The sequence below is a fragment of the Lissotriton vulgaris genome, unplaced genomic scaffold, assembly GCF_964263255.1.
Source record: "Lissotriton vulgaris unplaced genomic scaffold, aLisVul1.2 SCAFFOLD_1550, whole genome shotgun sequence".
NCBI classification, from domain to species: domain Eukaryota; kingdom Metazoa; phylum Chordata; class Amphibia; order Caudata; family Salamandridae; genus Lissotriton; species Lissotriton vulgaris.
Genome location: NW_028244604.1, coordinates 125917 through 152386, shown reverse-complemented (window position 1 = coordinate 152386; position 26470 = coordinate 125917). Strand labels below are relative to the sequence as shown.

The 26470-nt window shown below is 42.6% G+C and overlaps 1 protein-coding gene across 1 annotated transcript in view; it reads right to left on the bottom strand.

The window, feature by feature from the left end:
- FES (FES proto-oncogene, tyrosine kinase) overlaps window positions 1-26470 on the bottom strand; it is a 481567-nt gene that overhangs the window by 377307 nt on the left and 77790 nt on the right. The window contains exon 2 of the mRNA XM_086948863.1: window positions 3400-3513. The gene's annotated coding sequence lies outside the window, so the exon portion shown is untranslated. The remainder of the gene's footprint in view (window positions 1-3399; window positions 3514-26470) is intronic.

Here is a 26470-nt window from a genome sequence, read left to right as displayed (position 1 = left end):
CTGTACTACGGATCGAGCTGCCTCTCCCCCTCACCCCCGCCACAACTGTGATCTTGATCTTACAACTACCGGACCGGCCGCCGCCTCACTCAAGTGAGTCACATCCATGACACTATTAGTACAGTAAAATACAGCGTTTTTTTTCTTTTTGAACGATTCAGTAGTACTGCCTGGTATTCGAATGGCAAGTTGAAGTAGTTAGTTAGCAGTACGTACATACGCAGTTATTTTATTGCAATCTCTTACCTATTTACTCGTGGTGGGCGGGCGGCTCAGTGAATATTTTAGATTAGGCGGCCCGGCCGGCCTGGAGCGCTGCTGCTGCTGTTTGCTTTTAGTTTGCTACCAGCCGTTATCCTCCTCGTTAGCTGCCTGCGGTCACAGTGGGTTATGCTGGGGCGTGGCGGCGGTGGCTCTCGTGATCATGTGATGCCAAAAAATCTGAGCGCGCTGCGCGTACAGCGGCCCCTACCCCCTATCAGAACACTCTCAGAACTTTACAGCCCGCCCCTGGCATGGCGCCCCAATAAATCAGTGTGTGTGTGACAATACTGCTGCGGCTCGCCCACCAGCTTCAAGCAATGCGGCGCGAGGCGCACGCACACTCACTTACTGTTGTGCTCAGTCACTGCAGTGTGAATTAAGAACTTCACTTAAGTGTGTAACCAGACTGTGCCACTGTGATTTAAGAACTTTACTTAACGAGCCAAGAAGAAGAAGGGCTGTGGCCCGCCCACCATGACGTCGATCACAAGCGCGCACTCATCACCAATACTTTATTGTTTGCATTCTGAATCTTCTCTCTTGGTAATTTAGACGGCACCGTGGCGGGGCGCGGCAGGCAGCTAATTAAGAAAAGTTGTCAAGTAAAGAAGTGTGTGTGTTTTTTAGTCATGACTCATGATCTCACAAGCAGTAACAGTCTTAACCGTTGCTCCTGTGAGCTGCTTCTGCAAATGATTGACACGCATGCTGAGTACACAGCGGTAAATATAATGTTAAGTAACATCAATGACTACTGGATGCACGGGCGAGATAGACCCGGCCCTGTCAATTAAGTGCCGGTGCTAAGCACCGGATAGCACCGGCACAAATTAAGCACTGGGTCAACCACAATATTTTGCTAGACCGTCTCAAACAGGCCGGCATCTTAGGCGCTGCCTACAGCTGGATTAAATCCTTCCTCAAGGGTAAAAGCCAAGCCTCCTTCACTGCTCCTAAACTTGCGACTTCATGTGGAGTCCCTCAGGGCTCGTCCATTTCCCCACTCTTCTTTAATTTGTATCTCCGGCCTCTGATTCATTCTTTAAAAAATATGAAGGTTACCGCTTTCAACTATGCGGATGATCTCCAGCTGGTCTTTACCCTAGATAGTTCTCCTGACTCCATTCTTCAATTTCAAACTACTATGCTCCATATTCAGAGCTGGATGGACCTAAACCACCTGAAACTCAACCCGGGGAAGACTGAACTAATCTTGCCTGGGAAGAGCGAACTTTCTTGGGGCCCTCACTATTGGCTGGTGGAACTGGTTCCCCCTCCTGCCCCCTCTTCATCCGTAAAAAGTCTCGGGATCATTATTAATGCTGATCTCTCTCTTAGAGGCCAAGTGGGGGCAGTGGTTTCACTTTGCCTATTTCAGCTACGCAGGATTAGGAAGATTGCCCACTTGCTCACCCACTCTGCTCAGATACAGGTTGTGATTGCCCTGGTTTTGTCTCGCCTAGACTTTTCCAATTCCATCTATCTCGGCCTTCCTTTGGGCCTACTTAAGCGTCTCCAACTGGTACAAAACCAGGCCGCTAGGTTAATTCACAAGCAACCCAGATGGCTATCTGCTAGACCTCTGTTGGACAAACTTCACTGGCTCCCTATTGCCCAACGTATCGCCTTCAAGTCAGGGTGTATAATTTTCAAAGCCCTGCATGGCAGTAGCCCCAAATTTATCAGCTGCCGAATAGTTAGGCATGTACCTCTTCGCAATCTACGGTCCGCCCATCTCCAGTTCTTGTCTATTCCTTCCTTCAAGCTCAGACGCCAGGGAGGGTGTAGGTTCTCTTACCTCACCCCAAAATTCTGGAATTCCCTGCCACTAGCAATCCGGACGAGTAACAATCTTCTGGTTTCAGATGAATGCTTAAAACCTGGCTGTATGAGCAAGTTCTTGGGTAACCTCCCTTTGGTGTCATATCTGCCTGATCAGCGGCATGAAACCTCCGGGTGACCGCGCGCTTTATACATTTCTATTAAGATAAGATAAGATAAGATAAGCAGAGCGTTTTTTGGTTGAGAGAGCAACATTGCTATGTTGTACATTAGATCATATGATATTGCATGTGTAAAAACGTGTTTTATTATCTGGACCACTGGAATTATGTTATACTGTGGTTGCAGCGCTTTCTGCATAATTAAAGATTTGCCACTTTTGCTACATAAGCCATCCTGTGCTGAGTAATCGGCACATTTTAACACAAAACTTTTGTTTCTAGTTCAAACAGATCAAAGGCTACTAAAAATATTGCAACATGTGTTCCCGCGTTGTGGAAAGTTCTCCGCAAATTTTGACTGGTCATCCTGCATTTGTGTATTGTTATATTTAGTTGTTAAATTTGTACTAATGAGGAACGCTTTTTGCCCATGCAGTGTTAACAGGTGAAAACAGAAAAAAAAAAGAAAGAAGTAAAACTATCACAAAAAGTGCTACATTACTCCACATAATTTGCTTTTTCTCTGTACATAATTTAGTCAGCCGTACTGCATAATTTGGTCTGTTTATTAAGTAAATAGTGTATGACTATGGTAAGAGTTAAGGTTGGGTGAGGATGCTGTGGGTAGGAGCCAAGATTCAGGTCTTACTGTGACCGGTGAATGTCACTTATTTGTAGATTTTGTGCTGAGCCAATATCCCATATCACCAATATCACATACCCTTCAACCATGGCTCCTTTTCCAATTTGTATATAATGCAAAAGGCTTGAACACAGATAGTGGACTGGGTATCTTTTTAGGCAAAAAATGACAAAAGGAAATACAAGTAAATGCCAAGTGATGCAATGTTCCATGGAAATGTTTATACCATGTATATTTCTTGGAACTTTGCATCACTTGACGATTATTGCCATTCCCCTTTATCATTCTTTTTCTTCATAGACCATTTATGGTCTTTGTCCAGGCCTTTTGCTGCTGCCTGTAGTGTTATATCCCACTGCAATAGCCTTAAGCATTATCTGTCCCCCATTAGATTCTCATCTAAATATGTGAAAGTGGTGTCCACTGGAACAAGCACATTAACATAAATTAAACTGATAGAACCTAACATGGATGAGCGTGTCTTTCCTTCATTGTTTTTCACATCTTAATTAGCATGATCAGTTGAAATGTGCAACGGAATAACTTTACCTGTCATGTAATCAGTGTTGGGAGCCCGTACAGGATTCGTTGTTACACCTTCACTGCCGGCTGCCTCTTTACTCCTGTGCCAGACAGTCACTTTCTCAAATCTTTGCCGCAGACCTTGTTAAAAAAATGAAAAGGCATTTCCTTTAACTCTTGTATATTGTTACCATTAACTCTTTATACAAATCCTAATAGCATACTTAATACACGGATATATTACATACAAGCACCTCTGTAGTTCAGTGAAGAGGTTAATGGCTTAAATGGAAGTCTTTTGCAGACAAACAAAAGTCACCTAAGTTTTGAGTGAGCATTAGAAGTGTATTATTACAACTATTTGAGTGATCACAACATACCTCACTTTAATATCATTTATTAACCAATTTCATTAATTGCATCTTCCTCTCATTAAATGTGTAAAATCTATGCAGAGCTTTATCCCTTAGTGTATTAATAAAGTTAAAACCTTTACCAAATGTTCTGGTAATGCCAAAACTACCTCAGTGCGGGCAAATCCCAAGGTATCTTGTAATTAAGCTCCTTGAAATGTGAAGTTTGCATTCTTAGTCTCTTGGGATCTGTTATGTTGCAGCAGCGTGAAAAATAATTTCATATAAAACACTTCTGTCAACAAAGATGATGATGTTTAAACCATTGTAATAATTTGCCTTAACCTCCTTGTCATGAAGTAATTCATTATTCACTGAAGCAAAATTTAACGTTATGGAGCATCTTCTTGACAAAACGGAAATCTCTTGCTCCATAAAAGGGGAATGACTTAAAGCTATCTCTACCAGAGAAATATCAAAAGCAAAACCAATCAGCGACAATGACACGCTATGACGATCCATTAACTGGTGCACAGTGAGGCGTGTTTGCTTTTGCTACACACTTTAAAACACTGATCATCTAAGCATTGCCAACACCATGTTCCATCATTTTATATGTTTAATTATACAATTAAACACGATTGGAAATAGAAGGATTCAATTACTGTCATATAGGCAGATAAGTTACCATCCAATCAATCTTATTATTGCAGTATTTGTTTGGTCCTAGAAGTGGATGTGAACTATAAGAAGACGTATGCACTAACTGACGAGCACTCAGTCGATGCAGTGAGATTATTTTAAAGAACGGTTGTCCACCAATCCTGCAGGAGCCTACTGTTTATGGCACACAAAAGTGGTGATAAAATGTGAGCCTCCATTGATTACTCGTTGCCTTTCATTTATGTTTTATTATATCCGGATTGAGAATCTCCGGTATGCATTGAAAGTTGTTTTAGGGGACGATTATAACTTGGATTTAATTGAAACCCGACAAAATATGGTTATTACGAGTATTTGTGAATGCTTTTTTGATTAAACAATGCAAGCACAAGATTCCAGTATTTCTTGGATGAATAATACGGAGATAGTTTATCTGTCTTTGCAACTATCGATTTGTGTTGAAATATTGCATTAGCCACTGAATTTACTGTCACTTTTAGGACAGGTCTAAGAAGTAATAAAGAGGTGGCATGAACCTTATGCTAACAAAATAATACGCTTTTCAAGCCACTTGAGTTTTCTTCTTGCGGCTGGTACCAAAGCATCAGAAAGGAAATGGAAAGATTCTGTATTTAGGCTTGTATTGCTCACTTCTTTCACATATTATGACTAATGACTGGTCTTCTAGGAAGCACGTGTTTAGGCAGCAGAAAAGAAAACACAGCTTTTATAACTTTACATTTGTTTACAATCCTTTTTCCTCATGCTCTCATTTATAGCTATGGACAATAATCTACTGTAACTACCGGTAGATGCCTACAATAATGTGGTTCTGGAAATCCTTTTAAAGAAGAATATTTTGCATCCAGTAACAATTTTTTCAAGATGGATGATTTGTGTTAAAAAATGAAACCATATTTAACTAAAAGAACCTCTTAGGGCTTTTTTACAAGTCTGACTTGTGGGGCGAGGCACTGGTGGTCTTCCAACAGTCCCATTATAACCAGAGTGGTCGGGCCGCCGTGGGACCACAGCTCTGGTCCCTGGTGGTGTTGCAACAGTCTTGAGGCCGCAATATGCTTAGTAGGGTTGCTCCAAGCACATTATGAGTTTCCTCACCGCCATAAAATGTGTTGCAGTGAGTAAAAAAAGGGAGTCTTACAGGTCCCTCTTGTGCCTCTGCGCAATATGGAGGCACACATGATGACACAATATGTGCCCTCCAGTGTGCATGCTTAACAGTACCTGCACAGCATGGACTGCAGCAGTCCATGCCGGGCAGGTACTGCCTTTGATGTTCCCATTACGGTACCTATTTTATAGGCACCGCTCTGGGAATGGCAAAAGAACCGCCAGACAGATAGGAGAAAACTCCTAATCTGGCAGGTGTTCAACCATGAGCTGAGCGGGGTGGGAGCGGGCGGTCCCCCTACCACACCACCAAAGTCATAATTAGGCCAGAAGTTATCTGACATCAGTGAAGTATTTGAATGAATCATCTTGATGGGGTTGCTTATAAAAATAAATTTTAGATGATCACTGGAGTGTCTGGATTTAAAGAGGAGTAGCAATATAAGACAGAGATAAGACTGATGGATTGAGTTCTTTTTACAGTTTCACTTGTGGGCTACCTTTTGACATGGTTTGCAAAATGGAAAACGCTGAAGTGCTGTCCAGGTTGCTTCCTTAGTAGACCAATATTAGGTATCATTCCTTCCACTGAAAATGCTTTGATATTATGGAACGTTACATTTAATATGAATCAATAATCCTTTTTCTTCCCTTTTTAGGTCGAGCCTAGAGGCAGAGTCATATTGTAATTCCTTTGTGGGGATGCCACGGAGCTGCCGAGGGGTAGGATTAACGCAAGCATATCTGTAACGGTTACTAGACCGCCAGATAGCGATCCCCAGGATGCAGTCTCATGGGGCACACAGCATATAAAAGAACTGGACCACAACAGGTCAATACATTTTTTCGCTTCACTAAGGGCCCCTCAAGCCCAGAAGCCTAACCAAGTAGCCGGTTTTTTGCTACTGGGTTTTAGGACTTTAGGCATACAGCATTTAGTAATTGAGTATTAGTAGTAGGGACCATCAGAGGTCCTGATGAGTAAGCAGTAGGGGACTGCTTACGAAACATGTCATGTCGACTATGTAGTTAACGTATCTTGTTCTACCTCTCCAACCCCCTTTTTACTGTTCCCAGCTAGGGAAGCCATTAAATTAATTGTTTCCACTAGCCAAGGGATTTTTTACTTTTTACATTCACATACTTAGGTCCCTACACTTTAATCACTTATCACTGTCCTACACCACACATAGCCTATTGTCATTAATATCAGTGCTTCCGCGTAGCTCGTAGGTCGTAGCACGCCCCGTCCCGTAGAGGGACGGGAAGACCCCTATGATGAAGCATGACACTAAGGGATTCTTAGTGTGTGAGGGGTATTTTAAAAGCACATAGTGCTCTCATTCTACCAATCGCGAAGAGAACCGGTCCCACTTCCCTTCACTGCAAAGTTGAAAATACACATAAAAATTATTCGTTCACCTCACATTGATAGAATCTCATTGTTTCTTCATGAAACACTCCCACCACTTTTTGATTGCTTTCTTGGTGTGACTTTACAAATTCCATTGTTTTGGTTGGTAAATAGGGTACATTTACCCTGCCTTTTGGCCGTTTTGTTCCCGCCCTGGCGACTGCCCCAGCTATATAGAACCTTTAAGTTCGGGCCATATGTTTGGTTTCACTGCACTACTTTTTCTTTATTTTTGTAGTTTCATGCTGGCCGAGACAGCCTGACACATACCCTGCACTTCATCTTTAACAATGCTTGTGTATGAGCATGTTTTTCAACTTGTAGCGTGTGTAAACAAACGTTCTTTCATTGCACTGTGCCCACTTCGCATACCGGTGTGCGCTTCATGTTACATTTTTTTGTATGGTTTACCATGGTGCAGCGGCTGTGCCGTGTAGCGTCTCTTGAGCTCTGGTTTCTCTACCTTATGTTTGCGGCAAGCACCGACAACCCAGCATGCAACTTTTGTTGAGGCTGATACGGCGTCCCCCTCCCCTGGATTAAGTTTTTCCCTTCATTGCTGGCTTTTAATTGCGGGATTTTAACTGAGTGTTCAATAAACAAGTTACCTCGCTTTTTACTTCCAGTTGCAGGCGTGCAGTGGTGCGTTGGTTGGCGTGTAGCATATGTAACTGTATTGGTGTAAATTAAACATTTTAATAGACCAGTCATTGACCACTTCCTTCGTCTGTTCAGTCTCACCAAAGTACCACAGACCAGTAGTGTGAGAGTGTGAGAGGGGGGGGGGGTCACGTGGTGTGGAGGGTCACGTGGTTTATCACAGTCACGGACAACACTCAGCTGAAGCACAAAACCTCTTGCAATTATCTGAGCCAACTTCCTACAGTCTCTAAACCTTTCACTTTTCTTGCAAAAAGCAAAGGAAAGCCGAAAATGTAATTCCAGTATATTTTACTTAATATAATGTTATTTCAGTTAATAGGGCTGGAACTGCAGGTGAACATGTTAATATTTAAACAGACTTACACGTGTTACCTCTGGTCCTTGCTCCAGTAGCATAGATTTCTCATAACTTTTAGACATGTTTACACCTGAGAAGGTTTGTGTTTGGTGTCAGAGGAGTCTGTCTCTGCAGCTGATAACAGCCCTCGCCCACAAGTCACACAGAGCAGCTCTCACCCACCGTTTACTCAACTCTGTTTAGCTCTCCTTAAAACAGAGGAGCAAAAGAGGCCTGCCCAGGATCATACTGCGTGACAATGACTTAGCGGGCGATAATCTTAAACACTGAATTAACCAAAATCACACCGACGGTCAACTGCCCTACCAGTTTTAAACTGATGCAGGTGGAAGGGAAGTGATGTACCACGGATTTTTATTGATAAAATCTATTGATAGGACAGACATCACCCAAAGGTGTCAGAGGGCTTATAATATAAATGGATTAGTACATACTGTACGAATGTACAGATGTTACTACATTGGAGTAGAAGAGTAGAACATTACATAGGGCACAAAATTATGTTATCCGAAGATGTAGGTACATTAAAAAAAAAAGCCACACGCACTGGAGTACAGAGTATGTTGCAACGGTCCTAAAATGTGAGTAACAGGATGTGTCGACTGGTGCCAAGATGGAGACTAATGAAATGGAGGAAGTGCAGTAAATCTCAAGGAATCGACTGGTGTAGAGAGTAAACCAGAGAGGTGAAACCTAGGAAGGAGAGGCTAGCTAAAATATCCTTGAAGGAGAAGCCATCATCAAAAAGCTTTATTCGAGGTTTGATTCTCATAAAAGCATGAACATGCATTTAAAATTCAATCTTAAAAATGTTACCTTATAAAATACAGTTTTTAAGTAAAATGTGTACAAACATAAACAGTTAATCAAAGAAAGGGAGCACAATAACTTTTATACACAATTGCACAAATGCCAAATTGAATACCACAACATGTATACTCTAAAGAAGGAGGGCCCTCCGTCTTATAGACCATACCCACCCCAGGTACTTAGCTGTTGCAAAAACTACAGGCAAATGGGTTGAAGTGCAGAGGATTCGTAGGGCCTCCATACCCCTGGATGTCCCTAAATTTTTGCAAACAGGGACTAACCAGACTTTTCTCGGGGTGGCATAGGCTTTACAAGAAAATAGGAAGTAGCCTATGTTTTCGTTTGATGCACCACAAGCTGGACAGCTTAAGATGGAGAAATTCCTCCACCTGCCTGTCAGCGATCTCAACGGAAGAGCACCCGATCTTTACTGGAAAAGAAGCTTCCTATCCCCAGGGTTAGTTATGCTATCCCAATAAGGTTCTAGTACTGGATACAGCTTAACTACCACAAAACGCCCCATCATGGAGTCGGATTTGGTTTTGTTCCAGACTCTTTCAGCAACCCTATCCCAATGTAGGTCTTTGATTTCTTTTTTACTTGGAAAGGGTGCCCCAGTAGGGTTATCCCATAGATTCGTAAGACCGAGGTCGCCCAGAGCAGACCTAAGATTTTTTAGCCAAGCTATCTTATGGAAGGTATCAGCATTTATTACGGCTAAAAACCCCTCCGCATAATGCCGAATCTCCGGGGTAGTCCATAGGCGTCTCCAGTAGAGAATCGGGCGCAACCCTGCCAGGTCGCTCACTGTTCTTCTCCCCAGATCAATGCCAAGGGGGACCATTGGGGTGCTCTGCGGGAGTCCGGTAATACCCCTTAGAAACCTGTTCTCAGATGTCTGCAAGGGGAGGAGCTTCCCAAAACCCCACAGCTCTGCCCCATAAAGGGCAGACCCAAGAGCCTTGGCATCATATACAGCCAGAGCAGGTTTTATTGGTTTGGACTGGGATTTTTTGTGTTTCACCCGAAGTGCCCCCGAGATCTGTTGGTGCCTCAAGACCGCCATTTCAATGTGTTGGGACCATCTTGAGTCGTTTGCTATCTGTATCCCAAGGTAGGTAAATACAGTTACCACCTCTAACAGGCAGTTATTCAAAAGTATTTTAGGCCTAGGTGTACGTTTTGGTGCAAAGGCCATCAACTTAGTCTTTCCCACGTTGACTTCCAGACCGTGCTCCCCGCAAAAAGTATCAAAGATATTCAGAGCTCGCTGCAGACCGCCAGGAGTTTTAGATAGAATTAGCGTATCGTCGGCGAACATCAGGATTGGAACCCTGAGGCCCGCCAACGAAGGTGCATCTACACTGGCGTCCAGCATTCGAGCCACTATCCCATTTATGAATAAAGAGAAAAGCAGGGGAGCCATTGCGCACCCCTGACGCACTCCGCGTTCAACCGGGAAGTCAATAGAGGATTTGCCATGCATACCCCATTGAATTTTGGCAAAATTGCACTCATGCAACCTCATTATCAGGGTGAGTAGCTCTATTGGGAGACCCATTTCACTCAGAACTGCCCAGAGTTTTCTCCTTCGGACCAGGTCGAAGGCAGCCCGCAAGTCAACGAAAGCAACATACAGGCTGCCTTCGCCAAGCACCACCGTCCCCCACTGTAGCAAAACAAAGCAAAACACCTGGTCAACTGTGCTGGTGGCCCTACAAAAACCAGCCTGGTAAGGGGATAGAGCATTGTTCTCGTCGACTCAATCCATCAGTTTATTGACCACCATCCTTCCTACCACTTTTTGAACAGTAGGAATCAAGCTTATCGGCCTGTAGTTGGCTGGAAGAGATCGATCCCCTTTTTTTATAAATATGGGAATAATAATCGCTCCCTTCCATAATTCCGGGACAGCCGATCCCTTCGCAATAGCATTTCCCAAAAGGAATATATATTTAGCCCACCTCGCTTTGTCATTAATATAAACATCGTCTGGTACGCCATCTAAACCCGGGGCCCTTCCCCCGGGAACAGTGCATAGAGCATCTTCGGTTTCTTTGAGGGTAAATAAATTCCTAATAGGATATACCTCTGGAATTACATCCGCATCCTTGAACTGTGAAGTCTCGGCATATTGGGGTTTAAAATAATCTACCCAGGCACCCTCTGGAACATTATTGTCAGGTTTATCTGGAAAACTGCCTCTCCCCCACTTGACAATATTCCAGAATAGCCTGGAATCCTTAGCCCCCGAGGCCTCCTTTAAATTGGCCCAATGCTGTTCATCCCATGATTTTTTAGCTAGGGATAGGCTGATCTTGTAATGCTTTCTAGCACCGCTAATTATTACCCTGTCCCTACTCTGTATTGCTCTACCTAGTCTTATCCTAGCTTCCCTACACTGGTGATTATACCACTTAGTTAGTCTGGGTGGTTGTTTGTTATTTGTCTTACGAGGCCTCAGGAAATGCGGTTTTAAAAGGGAAAAGAGTCTATCGTGAATGTCGGTTATATCCCTGGACCCTGGGATTACTGGAGTTATATCTTCCATAGCTGTGGTTGCAATATCCACTTCAGAAGTTATAAATTTCATAGATTCCTCATTAGCCAATAATCTCGGCCAATTCATCCTGCGTATGTCGTTAGACATGTCGGGTAGCGGATCTTCGGTTGGTGGAAGGTTCCCGCTTTTAGCCGGCCACCAATTATGGGCCACACAGAGAGGATTATGGTCACTCTCCAGCCTACCCTTTATTTCCATGTCGCATATTAAATGCCACAGGTTCAGGCTACAGAGGACATAGTCTATCCGACTTTGGCTACGACCATTATCGAATGTGCAGGAGCCTCCCCTGTCACTCTTCGTTCTCCCATTTAGGGCTTGCAGTCCCTGTTCCAGGCAAATAGCATTCAGACGTATTATGTCATTTTGTCCACCGCCTAACCGGGGTCAGATCTAGAATTGGGACGCCCCCTTGCGTATCTTCCTCTCGCCCCAGAGGATCATCCAGAGGATCATCAGCAATATCTAGGGGTTCAAAAGTCCTGTTTAGATCACCAGCTACTATAACCTTGTTACCCAAGGACTGTTTTTCCAATAGAGAAGACAAGGCCTCTATGGTAGGTGACTTCCCTCTAGTGCTGCCCCTAACATAGACATTGTAAATATCTAAACCTTCCCATTAATCTGATGCCATTCTTATCATTTGGATGTCAATGCAACCAGATTCTACCACTTTAATTGTTACAGGTAAGCCTTGACGTATCCAAATTGTTAGACCCCCCATCGGTCGACCCTTATCACCTTTACTCGCTGGAATTGAGAAGTTTAAGTAGCCAAGAAGGAATAGGCATACATCAAAACCATTGATGAAGTCTATCCAATTTTGGGATACCAGCTTGCTACCCAATCCCGCAATATTCCATGAAACCAATTTACCCAAATTTGAACCATCTATGGGAGCTGTTCCTAAATGGTACGCCCCAGGATGGCTAGTTTGGATTCCTACAATCCCCTCCTCATCTACATTTTTGTCCTCATTATTATACACGGCCTTCTGGATACCAGCAAAGCTAATTGAATTTGTTTCCTCACTTTCCGGTAGCCCAAAAATTATTACAGGCTCCCCACACATTGCCTCTAAATGCATGCTTTCCTGGTCGGTACTAGTGTTGTTTAAGTCCACATTTTCTAGTACCCCAGGAATTAATGCAGACTTCCCCACATATTACCTCAAAATTCATACTTTCCCTATTAATCATAGTATCATCATAGTCCAGTCCCTTGATGTTATTAACATCTTGTCAATTGAAGGAGAAGCACTTTTAGGTGCGATTTACAGATAAGCTTTAAAGTGGTGGTGCGTAGGTTCAGCGGTAAGGAGTTCTTTGTTTTGGTCATGCTTCTTGAAGTATTGAGCCATAGGGCGTTCCTTTTAAAGGTCGGTGTTCTAGCAGCGGTGCTTCAACATTCCACAATGATCTAGTGCTTCCCAGAGATCTTACGTTTGTCAGCAGGGTTCAGTGGAGTGGATGTATGTAGGGCCTAGTTAGTCATACAAGCCGTCTTGTGTATGGCCCGAAAGGTCATGTGCTCTAGCACTGGTGCTTCAGCATTTCCTGATGATCTAGTGTACCCAGACTATGTTTGACAGCAGACTACCGTGGAGTGGATGTGTGTAGGGCTTTATGAGTGATACAAGCAGTCTTGAATATGGCCCTAAAGGTCGGGTGTTCTACTTTGTCAATAGCTCTGGCTAAACACTTATAAGGTCCCAAAGGCGAGACCTGTTGGCTATGCCAATGCTGGTTACACTTACGCACAAAGACATTTTAATTAAACTCCTCGACGTCGGGAAGGATTCATGTTTAATAGGAAATGATTAGGCATTGTCAATGAGTAATCAAAACAAATAACACCCTTAGGGACAGTGAAATGAGTTACACAAGCAAAATAGTGACATCATCTAATCTTGGTAGTTGCTTGTAGGGAAAGGGAACAGATTGGGCAGTGCATGCTGTCTCATCAATCAAATCCTTGAGTGCGCTGTATTTTGAGGAGTGTGAATTGATGAGGTGAGGATGGTGAGGGCAGATGGTTGCCTTAGTGTATGATGAGGGCATATGAAGAGAGTGGGTTTGCGATTTTTATGCGTCAGTAAATAGACACAGAAAAAAAGGGATGCAACTGGGCATCGCAGGAGAAACGCTTGCCTGAAAAAGATGCATTTTCTTAACTTTACTTCTGAACATCGGTCTCTTTAATGGTGAAGGGATGCAAATAGTTTTTTAGGAGGTGCGCTCTGTATAAATATGTTATATGAGTGATGCATATATCAGATCATATGTGGCCTTTGAACACTTGATCACATTATCCAAGCCTAGACATTGTTTCCCAACTAATAGCTCTTATCTGAAACAGCGTATAGGACACAACATTTTCGTCAGACAATGTTTTGGGCGCAATACGATGCCACTCTGGTGTGTCAAGAGAGTGGTCAGGAATATATTCATGATCTAGTGCAATAACAACAGTTTGCCATACTATGGATGGTGCATTCATAAAAACATCGAGTCAATTAAAATACGTATCCTCTGTTGCAAAGCCATGCTTATGCATACTCCATGGTAACCGTTGTGGTAACTGTGAGGCAGAAATACTACATTCGGAGTTACTGCATGTCTGGTAATAGAGATTTGGCAGAAACTCCTGCTATTGCCAACATCGGTTTTATGAGGTCACCCTTAGTCAACAGTTTGTATTATTGGAAGTTCATATGCATGTTCTATTTGATTGTCACAGCTACTGTAATAGGAAGACTGAAGTTGGCGCTTCGCCTGTGCCAAACAGTTCTGGGTTGCACTGGGCTGTGACGACTGGGCATCAATATGCTCTTTGTTTCGAGATAGTGCACAGACCCCAGATTAAGCATGTCCTACAGGGGAACCACCTCAATCCTGGTCATTATGGATACCGATATGATGGGCTGTCAATAATTTCCTATCAATGAGCAAGACAATCATTAAATGACCATGTGCTGTGATCTATACGTGTAATGTACAGACCTGAGCGATACCACGCTTAAGCACAAAGGGTTATGGTCTTCAACATAGCATTTTTGGGAGAAACTGTGATCTACATTCCAAACGGCTAATCTTTATAGTAGTGAAAATCAATTTTTTGCCATCAAGACCTGAATGCTTATTATGGGCCATATTCTTCTTTGCTATGAGACTGTAGTGTCCTGCCGGACAAAAACGAGGCAGACCATCCCCTGACATTGCACTACACACCCATCTGTCACAGGCGTCACCAGTCAGGTGACCCTTCCAATAAAAGGGGCCGGCGCACGTGCCCTGGGCCAGTTACAACCTATCTGAGTAGTGCCTGTGTCGCGATTTCCCCAATATCTCACATAGGGTCCACAGCAGTACAACACCTTACCCACTTACTAAGTCAACAATAATTCATTCACACTGGTAAACATTGTAACTACAGAGCCACTGCTGTAAGCGCACATTCCATCTTAACATCGAATCTCTGATATGAAGTACCTGCATTTCATTTCCTGGAGATGCCATAACTTCCGGTGTACCAGTTTACTATCTTAATACACTGATTATAGCAGAGGCCGCCCCCGATGAGGGCCTCAAGGGCCTGCGCCATAACCGCCGCCTGAGCCACAAGGAACAAATCCGGTTTGCGCAGGTTAGCGCCACCAGGAATTGCCGCATGGCGAAAACCGCCCGAGGCCCTCCCCCTCCCCAACAACAAAGGGAATAAGGAAGGGGGGAGAGGGATATAAGGTGACACTCCCCCTGGGCAGCTCACCTTTTTCATCAGGGAGCTGGGCAAGCGGCACCAACGAACGAACGAACCAATTGTGATAAAGTACGATAATGATTTATGACCCCAGCCTGAGAAGGTATCCAGGGGAGTTGTACAAATATGGCGTATACTGCAGCCAACAACCACCACAAAAACAATGTCTGTTGGCTGTGTGTAGTAATACATGTACACAGGTATGGTACGGTTCCGGGAATGGGCACAGTGCGGCCGTTATCTAATACTGATAACTCGACTTTATTTACTGATGAACAATGCCATGCTAGGCCCTGCTCTAAACAAACATTTTATCTTAACACTAAATAACTAATATTAAAAGATATCTTTAATCACCTGGTAAATGTTGTCATTTTGGTACAGCTGCTATAAGCACACAATAGCTCTTAACAGTAGCTACGTAATATTGTTAACTCGGATTTCATATTCCAGTAATGTTTGTTAGGTAGTTGTTCCTCAGATTAACCTCACCCTGACTTCAAAGTGCAGCCTGTGAAGCAGTTTCAGGGAGGTCCTTATGGATTAGTGTTTTGGGATTTTGAGAAGTAGTCCTCATCCTGCCTGCATCCTGTGCAACTTGCAGTCTGATAGGAACATATTTTGGTAGTTACACTGGAAACCAATAAACTGAATCACCCTGCGAAAAGTCGCTGAGCCTGGACCATCCTTAATGTGGGTGAGTCGCTAACAAATGACAGGAGAACATCACCAGGCCTTGTAAAATGGAGAGAGGCCTAATGGAGAAAGATGCCCATGAGAGTCATCATATGTGAAACAAAAACAGACACTGAAATCTATGTATGTAAGAGCAATGGGCACTAGTAGGGGACTCTTGTTTATCAGTCCTACCCCGGAATGTGGGACTGCAGCCGGTCAGGGCTTGCATGTAAGCACCATACATGATCAGATGGCTTCTTCGTGTATTCTACTAGGCATGCTGCTGTTGGTCATAATGTTCCAATGGAAACTTCTCAGCTTCTTTTAATTCATGTTCTGTCTGTGACTCACTGGTTGTGTCTCCTTGGTTTCCTGCTAGTTGTGCACTTTATGTGTATTTATTCTAAACCATTGTTAATCCCCAGCTCTGCCTTGTTGTTTCCTGCTGCGGGTATTTCAGGTCTTTCTGGGATTCCTTGACAACTGTTTAAGCACACACTGTCACGTGGTATGCTAAATGGCATGCACTGTGCTCTTGAATGCTGCGGTTTGGTAATGTGTGGGTGGTGGCTGCTTTTAGTTGATTGATGAATGAGTTCATAGGTGGACTAGCACTTTACCTTTCGAGATCCCCTGGACCCCTTCTTCAAGTTAACAGAGGAGGAAGTGTTTAGTAGAATCAGTGCCTTGCCATGTGACCATAGATGGATCTTTACATTTTAGGAAATAAACACTAGGCGCTTTCTCTTGTAAAATTAGTTATGGTGTCGACGCAAACTAACTTGATTCCTGCTGTCAGTACATGCTAGTATCTCTATGTTTTTAAATACCACAGAACCTTGCAATGAAATACATTTTTTACCACAAGTGTTTTGGGTGGCATGGTTAAAAGATTCCCAAGTGTGGTAACAAACCGCGAGGTATTAAAAAGTAAAAGATAGTTATGCCTCACATAGCGTCCACCCCCCACAAACAAGTCTCCACTAACTAAAACAATCACATATGGTCTGGGAGTGCAAAGTGAACTCCTTAGCAGTGCTGGTGTTTTTTGGTAACCAAATTTTATTAGGGAATTGGATCCCACATCATGCTTACTGATAGTGCACAAGGGAGTGGTCATGAACGGAGCATCTGAACCAATCAAACACTCACACCCAGTCAAAAGATCTGGGTTTAATCCATCACCGTTCTTTAGCCCACTCTGCCACCCCAGTTCAGACATGGCTATATGCAAATAAGTCTGACCCTGTGCCTCATGGGAACAGTCCAGCCCGAACTGCCAAGCCATGCCTTCCCTGGACTGGAAACAAGCTTCCGAGGACCGTTTTCTGGCATTCCAGCCGTCTTCAGCCCAGCTTGCTTGAATCCAGTGGCAAAGTGAGCAAGGGACTCACGTCTGAGCATACCCTGCCACACTTATGGTGGCCAAAAGCGGGTACAGTCCAACCCAAACTGCCGGTCCAGGGAAGGCATGGCTTGGCAGTTCGGGCTGGACTGTTCCCATGAGGCACATAGCCATGTCTGAACTGGGGTGGCAGAATGGGCTAAAGAACGGTGATGGATTAAACCCAGATCTTTTGACTGGGTGTGAGTGTTTGATTGATTCAGATGCTCCGTCCATCACCACCCCCTTTTGTACCGCTTTTGGCCGCCATAAGTGTGGCAGGGTATGCTCAGACGTGAGTCCCTTGCCCACTTTGCCACTGGATTCAAACAAGCCGGGCTGAAGACGGCTGGAATGCCAGAACCCGGTCCTCGGAAGCTTGTTTCCGGTCCAGGGAAGACATGGCTTGGCAGTTCAGGCTGGACTGTTCCCATGAGGCACAGGGTCAGACTGATTTGCATATAGCCATGTCTGAACTGGGGTGGCAGAGTGGGCTAAAGAACGGTGATGGATTAAACCCAGATCTTTTGACTGGGTGTGAGTGTTAGATTGCTTTAGATGCTCCGTCCATCACCACCCCCTTTTGTACTACAGATAGTGCACAGCATCCATATTTGCTGCACTGTGTAAGTGGGTGAACACATCACAGAGCCATCAGCTAGATTCATCAAAGACCCGTTTTGCGAGTCTTTAATAGCGATTCATAAGGAATCGCTATTAAGGACTTGCAAAACGGGATTCATGTAGGAATTGCAAAAAATATTGCGATTCCTACATCTTCCTTATTTGTGATTAGCTAATTGCTAATCGCAAATAAGGAATAACTCTCCATTCATTCCTATGGGCCTAGAGGCCCATAGGAATGAATGGGGAGTTATTCTTTATTTGCAACTAGCAATTAGCTAATCGCAAATAAGATAGCGATTTCAAGGGTGCCAAGGTGTCCAAAGGACACCCTGTAGCACCCCTGAAATGCAAATTTACACAGGTGTTGCGCACACACATGTCCAAAGGACATGTGTGTGTGTAACATGCAACAGAGAAAAATGCACTAAAGTGCTTTTTTCTAATTTTTCGCTATTTACCACGAAGTCAGACTTCGTGGTAAATAACGACCAAATATTGTGAATTCGCAATTTCAAATTGGTTAATGAATTGCATTTAAGGAATCTCTAATAGAGATTCCTTAAATCCAATTCCTCGCAAATATGAGATTTCGCAAATAGCGATTTTTGCATTTGGGATGATGAATCCCAAATGCAAAAATTCAGAATCTAGCCCTTTGCGAGCGCAATTTAGCTTGATGAATCGGGCTGCATATCCTTTAGGCTTGATATGCTGCTGCTGTCTTCTCCTGCTCTGGGGCTCTTGAAGGTCACCTCACAGAGGTCGAGTGTGTGATGTCTAGCATCGGATTTGTAATGGCAATGGTCTTGTTCGCGCTATATAAAACCTTCAAAATAAATGGATGGAAGTTTTAAAAGTAGGAAACACAGGCAGAAGTAGTTCAGTAGTAGAAGTTTAATTGGAGGAAAAGGATCCTTAGATGTTCACAGCGTGTAGCCACCTTCAAAAGTGACCACAGAGCATTCTAGCAAGGATCACGAACATGTTAACATTCCAATAGCATTAAAGGAACATAACATATGAGAATGTAACACATCTCCCTTCCAAAAATAAAAAAAACAATTAAGAATATAACATATAATCATTGAACTTGCTGGGTTTTACAATAATTCTTCCAGATAACCTTCTTGAACTTGGAACATCCACCTTAACTAAATTGGAAGACGTTTGTTGGACATTACACGGAGAAATAGCAGGAATAGCGTTAGGATTAGGTGGCATAGTTGCATTAGATTTTGGTATGGGAACAGAAGAATTGTAGTTCTTGTTCAACCACAAATTCCGTTCTAGTTCATTGCACAAGACAATGTTACAAAAATTCCATTTCCGACCATCATCCAAAAGCACACAATTACCCATCACTTCCAACACCTTCTTCGGATGGGACCACCTGGAAGAACCATCTTTTGACAGACCAAAACGAGAGGTCCTGACCATATCACCAACCAGGAAAGATTTTCCTGATTTCTTGAGTTTACTGTTGTGTCTCATCACATATTTTTGTTGATAAACATTCATTCTATCACTCAAATTCCCTTTTTGAACCTGACCAGAAGCAGTTTTGAGCATCCATGCAGGAGTTACTTTATTGTTAGCAGAACGTCCCTTGAGAAGGTGAAAGGGTGATACGAAGGTTGCAGAATGTGGGGTATTACGATAACTCCAAATCATGTCTTTGACAGCAAGCTTACAATCAACACCATCAATCATAGCCAACTGTATGCATTCTTTTAATACACGGTTGAACCTTTCAACCATACCGTTTTCTCTAGGACAGTAAACAGCAGTAGTAACGTGTTTCACACCACATAAGCGTAAATAGTTTTGAAACTCACTAGCAATAAATTGTGGGCCATTGTCAGTAGTTATGGTTTCAGGGAAACCCTCTCTATGGAACAACTCATCACAAAAATTGACTATGTTAGACGCCTTAATCTCCCTTACAAATGCCACTTCAGGCCATTTGCCGTAATAATCCATTAAAACAATGGCAAATTTACCAGCAATATTACCAATGCTGAACGGACCACAAATGTCCATAGCTAATCTTTGCCACGGTCTGTCAGGAAACACGACAGGACTGATGTTGGATTCTTGGGAAATGTGAGACTTGTCACTGCAGGTGCATGCCGTACAATTCCTAACTCGCCTTTCTACATCCTTATCCATACCTGGCCACCAGAAATCACACCTACATCTTCTTTTCATGCCGGACATACCTGAGTGTCCCACGTGGACCAGGTCCAATAATCTGTCACGTAAACTAGATGGTACAACAAGTTGGTCTGCTCTCCTAACAATACCCGCATCCATATCATAAGATAGTTCAGGCCACACAGTTTTATATTCAGACAATTCACATTTCATTGAGAAATCGTACTCTTGTAATTTATAGATCCATTTCGCAATTCTAGGAGTCGCCCTACCAGCACCTTTAGTTGAGAATATATCCACAAGGGGTTTGTGGTCAGTCCTCAGTTCAAAATTAGTGCCCCAAACATAATTCCTATAGTAATTTACTCCCCAAAAACAAGCCAAAGCTTCTTTCTCAATGACTGAATATGAAGGTTCAGCACCCTTCAAAGTTCGGGAAGCGAAAGCAACAACCCATTCCAATTTATCTGTACCTTGCATTAACACAGCACCTAATCCATATGCACTTGCATCAACAACGATAATTGACTTTTTGTTGGGATCAAAAGGTTTAAGTGCGACGGCATCTATTATGTTTCTTTTTACATCCTCAAAGACAGACTGACATTCTGCACTCTATACAAACTTGGCACCTTTCTTCATTAAGAGTCTTAAACAAAAAACTTTGGAAGCAAAATTTGGCACACATTTAGAATAGTACTCCGCAAGTCCTAAAAAGGAACAGAGTTGGTCTTTATCAGATGGAGATGGAGCATTTTTTACAGCATCCAATAAATTCTTTTTAGGTCTAACCCCCTCCACAGACAACCTGTGCCCCAAGTATTCAATTTCATTGGTCGCAAACTTGCACTTTTCAGCAGCAACAGTCAAACCGGCACATTGAAGTTTGTGTAACACCATATTTAGAATTTCATCATGGACAGTTTTACTGTCCCCCCACACAAGTACATCATCTTGAAAAACTAGCATGTTAGGTATACCTTCAAGAACTTTACTCATAACTCTTTGGAAAACAGCTGATGCAGAGGATAACCCAAAAGGCATCCTTAAAAATTGAAAAGCCCCCTCAGGAGTGACAAAGGAAGTTAAATGGCGAGATTCTGGGTGTAATTTTATCTGATGGTATGCGTTTGATAAGTCAATTGACGAAAAATACTTAGCATTCCTAACTGATGCCACCATCTCATTAATCTTGGGTAAAGGGTAGCGATCTACCCAAATATTCTTGTTTAGGTCTCTTAAATCGACACACATGCGCAATTTGCCATTGGGTTTTCGCGCCAAAACTACTGGACTAAGCCAATCAGAAGCTTCGATGGGTTCTATAATGTTTTGTTGACATAAACGATCAAGTTCAACTTTAAGTTGTGATCTCAACACGAAAGGAACATTGCGCACCTTATGAACAACCGGTATAGAGTCAGATTTAAGGATAATGCGATGCTCAAATATTTTAAGACACCCCAACTTTGAGCTAAACAAATCTGGAAATTTTTATGCCATTCTAAACTCACATCTTCTTGAGTTACCATAACTTCATCAGAATGTTTTTTGTGCCAATTAGGAGATAATAAAACTTGATCAGGATGGTTGGGATTAAGAGTCATTCCCAAATTCCAAAGTTCTTTCCATCCCAATAAAGCTCTGCCTTTTTCTACAACATACACAATTCCAGAAGTGTCCCTGTCTTTGAAAATGATTTCGGATGTAAAACATCCAATCACAGGTAATTTGATGCCCAAATAACCTACAGGAGTTTTTGGAGAACATGAAAGATCGGGCTTACCACAAGTTTCCCACATGTTTTTGTCAATGATAGTATATAAGGAACAAGAATCTGCCCAAAGAAATAATTTATGACAATTAATCGTAACTTCACATTTGGGAGGTTGAATTTCATCCGAAATATGATTAACTTCATTCCAAATTGCCATGACCTCAATGTCAGTGTCACTATCAGAACAAATGGGTTGAGTAACAAAATTGACAGAGTTTTTCCATGCATTAGGATTATCAGATCTACACATTTTGGCAAAATGGCCAGTCTTATTACACTTAAAACATGTTACATTTGATGCTGGACACCAGGAATTTTCAGAAGTATGTCTTGCATTACCGCATCTGAAACAAAACTGTTTGTTAAAATGTTGTGTCTTATTAGAAGATGTTTTGTTATACAACGTGGTGTTTTTATTACCACTGGAAAATGTTCGAGGTTTAGTTCTAACATCACGTCTAGTGTTATATCTATTATCAAAAGATTTTGGTTTGTTATTAACTATGGTACATACACCACTGGATTCTTTGGTATCAGAAAACTTAGAGTCTTTGCTATGTGCACCCAATTCTTTAACATAATGGGAATTATTTTCAACTCTTCTGGCAATTGAAATGGTTTTATGAAGTGATGGATCTTTTAAATCCAATAATTTCTCTTGAATTTTTGTATTGCTGGTTCTATTAATGAATTGGTCTCTTATGATCTCTTCATGTAAATCTTTAAACTTGCAAGTAACTGCTAATCTTCTCAAAATATTAACATATTGTTCTACAGATTCGCCTGGTAATTGTGCTCTTGAGAAGAATTTATTTCTTTCCACGACAATGCTTGTTTTTTTCCAACATTTTCCTCTAAAGCATTTAAAGAATCAAGATATTCATCAGAAGAAAATGTCTCAATCTTTGAACAATCAAATACAATTTCTTCATCACTGTGATCATCCTCCCCAACTACACATGCTTTAGGAACACTATTGGATTGTATAGGTAATGTTTTTAACACTTTTCTACCTTCTACACCAAGACTATGTTTGAGAAGCGCTAATTTGCGTGAAGGTACAAATACTTCTCCACCAATAGCCTCCAAATATGTCTCAAAAGACTCACGCCAATCCTCCCAATTCATAGGAGGGACCCCTGGATCCTGTAAGAATTTTGGTGGAGCCAAAATTGTATTGCTTTCCATGTTAATAAATCAAATAATAATAACAGTATCACAGTTGAAACAATAACACAGTTGAAAACAAAAACAAAAAAAAAAATTAACAAAATAAAAGTAGTCACCGTTGTCTAGAATGTAGATGGTTTCCTTCGTTCATTTTTTTTTTAATAAACAAAGATGAATTAAGAGTTAAATCGAGGTCAAAACGGCTTGAAGACGAAGAAATGGTTAATTTGCAATGAACGCGGTGTGGTTGCTAAGGAAGCGTGTCCCAGAATGCACAGCGTGACCCACAATGCACTGGAAAACGTCGTGCATGGCTAATGAAGCTTAAGATGTCGCCGTTGGAATGCCGGTCTCAGCGCGCTCAGCAACGCGAGGACAACAACTCGAAAGATGCATCAATCCAACGCCGACTGCAGCACACTCACGAGCACCAACGGTATTCCAATATTAAAGAAAAATGTAAATAGGCGTCGTCTGAAACGCTTTGTTAAGAGCTTTATCTGCCGCTTTGTGACAACGCTTACTCAACGTTAACGCTTGCACAACGCTCAACGCTTACTCAACGTTAACACTTGCACAACGCTCGTATTTAAAAGCGTGTCAAATTTGTCTTCAATATTGTTCAATGCGCTCTGCGATGTAACCAAATATAACGAAAACGGGTTACTCACACGAAATATGAAGCTGAAGCAGTCTTCGTTAACGTGAAAAAAATGAATCTGTTCTTTGGTCAGTTGCAGAAGAAAGTTTCGTTTACTTTTTTTTTAAGAGACGAAAATGCAAATCTTGTAAGAACATTGTGGGGTCACAGGATGATGGGTTGTTTCCTCCCTCGTCGCCACTTTTAAAAGTAGGAAACACAGGCAGAAGTAGTTCAGTAGTAGAAGTTTAATTGGAGGAAAAGGATCCTTAGATGTTCACAGCGTGTAGCGACCTTCAAAAGTGACCACAGAGCATTCTAGCAAGGATCACGAACATGTTAACATTCCAATAGCATTAAAGGAACATAACATATGAGAATGTAACAGGAAGCATAACCTTTAAGACCAAATTCCTATCTTTAGACCACGGTTCCCCAAAGTTGGTCCTGGAGGGTCGTATCCAGGCCAGCTTTTTAGCATATGCCCGTTTAGATAAATGCAGTTATCTTAAACACCTGTCATGGATCCGGCCCTCCAGGACCGACTATGGAGAACCCAGATCTAGACAAACATAGAAGGATCCCACACACTGGCTGTGTGTTTTGCGCTTCCACAAATGTGCAGTGCACTGCTTTTTTTGACAGGTGAGAAATGAAAGAAAATCAAATGTTTGATCTTGCTTGCACCTGCTCCAAAGAGCCATTATTTTCTGATGTAAAGACCCGTCTGGATATCTTAGTAGATCAGGCTTTGCATAAAAAACTATGGGCGTTTGCAATGTTAAGCCCCCTCGACGCAAAACAGTACCAAACGCTTTTAGCACTTTGAAAGGGCACATTTCCAGTGCAAAATACCTTTTACCCTGGAAAGTAATTACCAATACATTACTTTGCATGTCTTTGAATGACTTTGCGACGGGGTAGAGTGTTAGTAACTGTCTATCTCACGCATTCCTTCCGCTCCATCTAAGAACTCACTGTCTCCTCTCCCAAAAATCTCATCCTCATGCACTTATTCTGAAAGCAACACCTAAAGATACTTTTCATATCCCACAAACTTTCGTTATTCGCCCTTTCAACCATCACCCACAACATCCTGTAACACTCATCACTACTCCTTTCTTATCCTGGCAGACCCCCTCACACTCCTTTAATACTAATGGCGTGCATGCTATTGGCAAGCAATCCATAGCTCAGTTCTTCACCGACGCCCATATTCCGCCACTGACAAATACTTATCTAACCTCGTGCGTATTCTAGTCAAGTGTGCAGATGCCATTGACACATGTCCAGTTGACAAATGTATTAATGGCTTATGGACACTCCACAAACTAAAACTATTGGCACAAACACACTTGCCAAGCATCCTGCTTCCTAAAAAGCTCCTGAAACAAAAGTCACATCATTTTCGCCTTACAGACGTCAGGAGACAATACTTCATTCACTCAGACCTTCTCTGCTGACACCTGTGGCAATAATATTTGGGGCTTTTGTGCCAAACCATTTCAATAGCACAGTCTCATGGATGGAGATTTAAAAGAAGTCATGCCACTCTTGGATGTGTCAATAAAAAATGGTTTATATAAAAAAAAAGTCAAGCCACTCTTGTTAACTCCCATTTAAACTGAGTCTTTTCCTTGAAAGACGTTCTAATATACATATACACACACACGCACAAAATAGGAAGCAGAGAACTCTGGGTAGTTCCCAAGATTAGGTGGAGAGCAGCTCCTACATAGAACATCCTACAAAATCAACAACACACTGAATCCGCTCACCTCAAATGCATGGTTTTCTAGCAAAGTTTTAAAGCACAGATTTAGCACAGTTTCATCCACTTCAAGGTAGAAAGGGACAGCCTCCTTTGGTTCCATTTTGGGAAGCCCATGCCGGTCTTGTGAAGACATAAGAAGTGGAGGAATCCCCTAGCCATATTTGTGTATTTCACCATTCCTGTGAGCTGGGCGAGACACATACGGTAGGAAGATACTCTCTCCTTACACTTCAAAGGGTTGCTCTGTGATTCTGCGATAGAACACAAGGAAGGGGCCTGGACACATATCATGAAAGAGATGGGGATGATAGGCGCATCATAAAGAGTAGGGTGGGGACCCTGTGATTAGCTTTTTGATGCATATATCTCTGTGGCGGACAACCAAGTGTGAACTCCGGTCCCTCCCACGAATTGTGTTGTGGCTCAATCAGATTTGGGGACTTTCCTGCTGTGAGAGACATCCTTTCAAGGAGAAAGAAGAAAAAGAGAAGTGTAAACAAGAAAAAGAGACAGAACCCCAACATAAAACTTCTAAGACTCAAACCTAAATCACATTTAGGTGTCTGGAAATGAAGTAGAAGTAGGGGAGGTTGAGACTCAAAGTAGCCAGACGGGCTCTTTGAGAAGGGAAAGCTATTCAAAGATTTCTGCCTGTGACCAGGACTGGGGGCAAAGGCATGCTAGTCTCCCTGCTGGGTGAGGGGACATCACCCAGGGAAACCAAGATCAGCTAGCCTGGAGCTTTAGCACCTGCTTGCTTGCCAAGATCAGTGTTGCTTGTGCGGAAGAGGAGAGCATTGGAGGGAGTGAAGTGAAGTGGGGAACCCTACTGAGAGGACACCCTGAGTTAGGTGTGATGGAACAGCAGTACACCAATTTGGTTATTGCCCATGTGCAGATGTAACTGGCAACAAGGAGAGTGCTGTCGTGACCTAAGGCATGTCGTGAGTGCCTTGTGGGAAGCACCTAGCACACACTGCCTTGTTGCAGTGCCTCGTAAGCCAGAGTGGGCTACTTTTGAACTATTTGTTGCCAGAGAATCAAATCTTGTTACTGCCTTAATCAGTCAACTCATATGCCAGAACGAGCAGCCGTGGAATACGAGCGAAGCAGAGAAGTCTCAGCTGAGAGTATTGCAGCACCCCCATGTGCCAGAATGGGCTGCTGGTACTCACATTTC